Source organism: Gekko japonicus, unplaced genomic scaffold, assembly GCF_001447785.1.
Source record: "Gekko japonicus isolate JY-2015 unplaced genomic scaffold, Gekko_japonicus_V1.1 scaffold2973, whole genome shotgun sequence".
In the NCBI taxonomy this organism is placed as follows: domain Eukaryota; kingdom Metazoa; phylum Chordata; class Lepidosauria; order Squamata; family Gekkonidae; genus Gekko; species Gekko japonicus.
This window is the reverse complement of record NW_015174357.1, coordinates 192,313-198,756: the sequence shown is the minus strand read 5'-3', so window position 1 is coordinate 198,756 and position 6,444 is coordinate 192,313. Positions and strand designations below refer to the sequence as shown.

The window sequence follows — 6,444 nt, the reverse complement described above, 5'->3', positions numbered from 1 at the left end:
TTTGCACACAAGACCCCACAGCTTAGAGGAGCATTGAAGGAGTTTCTGGTCCTTCCGACTTGGAATGGCTAGAATGCAGGTAGACTCATTTTACACAAGTTAGTTGCTTTATTTCTCACAACGGTGGTCAGGCCTGTAGCCATGGGAGGCAATGCCCCCTCCCAAATTTGCCCTGCCCTCTTCTGGTCTCAAATTTGCCCTGCCCCCTTCTGGTCTGCCCCACCCTCTCTCAGTCCCCTTCCCCTCCCCTGGGAGCCCGGGGGCCGCAGGAGCCAGGAGGTCAGTTGCAGCCGAGCAGGAGTTTGCTGCCGGCTGCAACCGACCAGGAGGGGAGGGAGAGGGCCCATCTCTTCAGCACTGGGGGGAGTTGGTGGGCTGGGCTATTACCATGCGAACCTGGCTGGAGTTCCCTGTGAGTGTCACTGTGGCCAGTGTGGTGTAGTGGTTAAGTGTGCGGAGTCTAATCCGGGAGAACTGGGTTTGATTCCCCTCTCCTCCACTTGCACCTGCTGGATGACCTTGGGCAAGCCATAGTTCTGTCAAGAGCTGTTCTTGAAAAAGAGCCGTTTCTGTCAGAGCTCTCTCAGCCCCGCCTTCCTCACAGGGTGTCTGTTGTGGGGAGGGGAAGGGAAAGGAGTTTGTAAGCTGCTCTGAGACTTCCTTTGGGTAGTGAAGGGCGGGGTATAAATCCAATCTCTTCTCTCTTCTTCTTCTCTTCTATTTCTCTGAGGGGTGAGAGGACGATGCTGGAAGGACTCAGGGTTGTTGCTTTTTTAAAATCAAGGTGGGAGTGAATTCCTGGAATTAAATTCTAGAACATCGAGGAAACTTTAGGCCGGGTGGGTATACGAGAGAGAGCTGGCTTTCCTTCGTCCATGTTGCCCTCAGTTTTTCTTCACACCCACCCACTGTTTGGTATAGTGGTTAAGTGGGCGGACTCTAATCTGGGAGAACCAGGTTTGATTCCCCACTCCTCCACTTGCAAGCCATACTTCTGTCAAGAGCTGTTCTTGAAAAAGAGCCGTTTCTGTCAGAGCTCTCTCAGCCCCACCGACCTCACAGGGTGTTGTGGAGAGGGGAAGGGAAAGGAGATGGCAAGCCACTCTGAGACTCCAAGGGAAGGGCGGGGTATAAATCCAATCTCCTCCTCCTTCTTCGATGCGTTGTTAGGCAAGGGAGGAAAATGGACAGATTGGTTGAAACTGGCCCTCCAGAGGAACTGGTGGCCAATGTCTGAGACAGGATCGCTGGACTAGATGGCCCACTGGTCTGTTCCGGCAGGGCTCTCTTCTTATGTTCCTCTGTGTAGCTGAAGGTGGACATACACCCTGCCTCAGTGTGTAGACATGGGACCTTGGTAAGGGCCAGCCGTAAGGCAGTAGGGAAGGATTTAACCCTAGTGCCCACCAATGTTCCCTCTAAGCTGTGGAGTCGTGTGAGCAAAAATTCTACTTTGTGAGCTCCTGGCATTAAAGTTGTGAGCGAGCGATTTGGCTACTGCATAAATTAGTTTGCTCTGGAGCCCTCCTTCCTGAGCTAAGACAAAAATGTGTGAGCCGGAGGCTAAAAAACCGTGAGCTAGCTCACACTAACTCAGCTTAGAGGGAACACTGGTGCCCAATGTTCCCTCTAAGCTGTGGAGTCTTGTGAGCAGAAATTCTACTTTGTGAGCTGCTGGCATTAAAGTTGTGAGCGAGCGATTTGGCCACTGCATATATTAGTTTGCTCTGGAGCCCTCCCTCCCTGAGCTGAGAAAAAAATGTGTGAGCCAGAGGCTAAAAAACTGTGAGCTAGCTCACACTAACTCAGCTTAGAGGGAACACTGCTGGTGCCCACTGAATCTCTCCCACACCTTTGCCTTCTTTCGGAAAATGTGGGGAAATGGGTCAACGCCAGCCATTGCCTGCCTCTGCGTCGCAACCCTGGACTTCCTTGGTGGTCTCCCCATCCAAATACTAGCCAGGGCCTGACCCTGCTTAGCTTCTGAAATCTGATGAGATCCGGCTACCCTGGGCCATCCAGGTCAGGACAAACGAACAGAGGAGGTTTGCCATTGCCTGCTCCTGCGTAGCAACCCCGGACTTCCTTGGTGGTCTTCTAGATTAGAGTCCGCGCTCCTAACCACTACACCAAACTGGCTCAGTATGAGAATGAGCTGTAATTCCAGGGGATCCCTCGGCCCCACCTGGAAGAAGAAGAAGAAGGAAGAAGAAGAAGAAGAAGAAGAAGAAGAAGAAGAAGAAGAAGAAGAAGAAGAAGAAGAAGAAGAAGAAGAAGAAGAAGAAGAAGAAGAAGAGGAGGAGGAGGAGATTGTATTTATACCCCGCCCTTCACTTGGAGTCTCAGAGCGGCTTACAAACTCCTTTCCCTTCCCCTCCCCACAACAGGCACCCTGTGAGGTGGGTGGGGCTGAGAGAACTCTGACACAAACTGCTCTTTTTCAAGGACAGCTGTGCCAGAGCTTGTGACTGACCCAAGGTCCCATCAGCAGGTGCAAGTGGAGGAGTGGGGAATCAAACCAGGTTCTCCCAGATTAGAGTCCGCACACTTAACCACTACACCAAACTGGCATCCCTGCCTACAGGCCTGGTTCCTACTGAGGTAACAAACCTGGCCATGGACTGCTCCGCTTCTGTCTGTACTTTGGTTGCATGGTGGGAATGCTCCTCCATTCCCCAAGCCCCAGTCCTTCCCCTGGCTTGTAGCAGAACCCTTTTTCTTCAGATGCTAATTTTCTATGTCCAGGGCCAAGTTTTCTGTGTGGAACATCTAGTCGTTGGAGGTTCTGCCTGCCAACTGAAGTGCTACCACCCAGTTTCAGCTTTGCCGCCTCAGCAACTAGGCCTATGAAGCAGACTCTTGCTTGAGGTGGACCTCTGTCTGTAGTCTTCCCCCCGCCCGCCCCTGCTTGTTTCTCTTGACAGCAGCCTCCTAGGGCTGTTCCGCCTCCCCGGCTTCCATCCTCCTCCTCTCAATCTTGGGCTTCCTTTCGCTCGGTCTAATAATAATCACAGCCTTCCCGTAACGTTATTTCATTTTTCAGCCCCTCTCAGTCGGCTGGGCTAATATCTGTGGGCTAAAGGGACTTGCTGACTGATTTATGGGAGCTGTGGGGTTCTTTCGGAAATGGAGCAGAATTTTTCCCAACCATGTGTGTTACGAGGCTGCCCAGTGCCCGACGTCTGCCGGTGACCCCAGAAATTCCTGGGCTTGCTTTCTTGCCGAATAAAATATGTCGAGCTTTCCTCGACTCCCCCAAACCTAAACCCGGAGCCTGACTCTAATTTGTGTCCGACTGGTGGGGGCCGCGGGTGATTTGCAGTCTGTTTTTGAAACCGTGTATCAAAAGCGTGTGACTTTATTGCGCCTGGTGACAGTCCCATTACTGCCAGAAAGAGGCCACGAGCTGGCTCAGGGTTAAGAGCGCTTAAATGAACTGGGCTTAAAAATCCACAAAAGAAAAGCCGTGTGATACTTTTTTTATTAGAAGAAGAAGAAGAGAAGAAGAGATTGGATTTATACCCCGCCCTTCACTACCCAAGGGAGTCTCAGTGCGGCTTACAAACTCCTTTCCCTTCTCTTCCCCACAACAGACACCCTGTGAGGGAGGTGGGGCTGAGAGAGCTCTTCTGAGAGGACTGCCCTTGAGAGAACAGCTCTTATCAGAACTACGGCTTGCCCAAGGTCATCCAGCCGGGTGCAAGTGGAGAAGAGGGGAATCAAACCCGGTTCCCCCAGATTAGACTCCGCACACTTAACCACTACACCAAACTGGCTCTAATGAACTAATGTAGCACAAAACGCTATGTGAGCTTATGAGTTTTCCAGAATTCTTCACCAGGCTTGATGTTAGAAAGTGTAGGGAGGTGTGTTCACAATGCCTTGATACAGCATTCTCTTTTTAGATAGTAGTGGGTGGAGCTCAGTGTTCCTTCTAAGCTGTGCACATGAGTGGTCGCTCATTGACACAGGAAGCCCTGCTCAGCAACAGTCTGGAGCCACACAGGGTCATAAGAACGTAAGAGAAGCCAATGTTGGATCAGGCCAATGGCCCATCCAGTCCGTTACACAGTGGCCAAAAATACCAGGTGCCATCAGGAGGCAGGCCTATAGCTACAGTGGGGCATTTCGGGGCCTTGCTCCCGGAGTTCCTGCCAAGGCCCCCTGACTTCCATCCAGGCCCCCTGGCTCTCTGGGCCACCCAGAGGACTCCCCACCACCATCCCTTACCCAAGTGTGGCTGGCTTCCCCATGTAGGCAAGCAGAGTGCGAACGCCGCAAAAGTGAGTTTTAAAATTTTTATTTTATTTTTTATTTTGTGACATCAGTGCCCCCTGACTTATTTAAAGGGCCCCTGAATTACAGCATCCTGGCTACGGGCCTGTCAGGAGGTCCCCCAGTTGCCCATTGCCCACGCGAAGATTACCACAAATAACATCCACCAAGGGAAGACCATCCTCAATCCACAACAATATATGCTCAAAACTGTATATTACATTCATTGAAAGTACTTCTTCGTACCTCAGTGAATGTAATATACAGTTCTGAGCATCTGTTGTTTTGAATTGTGGATGGTCTTCCCTTGGTGGGTGTTACTTGTGGCTATCCTTGTACACTAGGGGATCCCTATTGTCTTTGGCATTTGAAGATTACAGCAGTTATATTCTGCTCAGGATGCCAACTGCTCCATTCGGGGGGGGGGAATAGAGTGGGGCATTGGTGGAGCTGATTCCAAATTGCATTTTTAGCCTACTGGGAAGAAGAACATGGAAGCCCCAAATGGAAATATGCCAGCCATTCTTAACCAGCGTTTTAATTGCTGTTTTTAATGTTTTGTATGTATTTTGACTTTGTTGTTTTAATTGTTTTAATGATGTGTGTTGTAGGGGTTGATTTTAGTGGTTTTAAAATGTGATTTTATCATGCATGGCTTAAATTGTTAGCCACCTTGGCCCTTGTAAGGGCAGAAAGGTGGGATACAAATTTTATTTAATAACAATAACAACAGTGGTAGTAGTAGTAATAGTAGTAGTAGTAGTAGTAGTAATTCTCTCTAGCACCAGATGGAGCACACACATCCATTCAAAGGCCAAGAATACAGGGAAAACATGGTAGACTTGACATGATTGAATATTTATTTATTTATATTCTACCTCACTGGGACTCAATGTGGATTATCAGGGCTCTTTTTGTAGAAAAAGCCCAGCAGGAACTCATTAGCATAACAGGGCACACCCAACAGCAGGAACTCATTAGCATATTGGGCCACACCCCTGACAACAACTCATTAGCACATTAGGCTGCACCCCCATGTTACCAGAAGTGTGGTTATCCAGCCACACCCACCTTTTGCTTCTTATCCTGTTTACCTTGTTTGTTGTCAAAACCCAGGGCCTTTTTTTGTAGCAGGAACTCCTTTGCATGTTAGGCCACATACCCCTAATGTAGCCAATCCTAATGAGTTCCTGCTGTTGGGTGTGGCCTATTATGCTAATGAGTTCCTGCTGGGTGTGGCCAACTCTGGAGCCAGCCGAAACTCCGTTCCTGTGCGTTCCTGCCCAAAAATAGCCCTGTAGGATTATACAGAGGAAGTCAATATAAGCAAGAGGATGGGACAGGGGGGGAGACGGCGGGATACAAATTGAATAAATAAAATAAAAGCATAAACAAGGCAATAGGATTTGGAGTGCAGAAATCTTGACATGAAGCAGGAATCTGAAAGCAGAGCTGAAGCGAAGCATAAATATTGACACAATCCGTTGAATGATGCAAAAATCACATAGTAATTAAGGGAGGGGCCGTGGCTCAATGGGAGACCCTCCGCTTTGCATGCAGAAAGCCCCAGGTTCAGTCCAGGGCATCTCCATTTAAGAAGGACCAGGCAGCAGATCATGTGAAAGATCTCTGCCTGAGATCTTGGAGAGGGGCTGTGGCTCAGTGGTAGAGCCTCTGCTTGGCGTGCAGAAGGTCCCAGGTTCAATCCCTGGCATCCCCAGTTTAAAAAGACCAGGCAGGAGGTGATGTGAAAGACCTCTGCCTGAGACTCTGGAGAGCTGCTGCCAGTCTGAGTAGGCAATACCGGTCTTGGTGGACCAATGGTCTGATTCAGTGTAAGGCAGCTTTATGTGTCATCGTAAGATCATACTGAACATACTGAACTATACACATTAGCGTAGGCCCCCATCCCTAACGAAACGGAAAATGTCGTTTAGGTGATGCTCTCAATAAAGAGTTTGCGGAAGCCAAGCTGGGTAATGAGAGTAGAAAAGAGCAAGAGTCCAGGAGCACCTTAAAGGCTAACACAATTTGTGGCAGGGCCTGAGCTTTTGTGAGTCACTGCTCACTGCTTCAGAGTCCCAACTGGGTAGTGGGGTTGGTGGGCAAGAAAATCTAAGAGAGCAGTGCAGTGCTCCCTCTAAACTGCGGAGTCTTGTGAGCAAAAAT

The 6,444-nt window shown here is 49.5% G+C and overlaps 1 non-coding gene across 1 annotated transcript; it reads left to right on the top strand.

Annotated features, from left to right (window-relative positions):
• Nucleotides 1–5,923: 5,923 nt before the first annotated feature.
• Nucleotides 5,924–5,995, top strand: TRNAA-GGC. Its single transcript has one exon. It is a non-coding gene; the product is annotated as a tRNA-Ala (tRNA).
• Nucleotides 5,996–6,444: the final 449 nt, after the last annotated feature.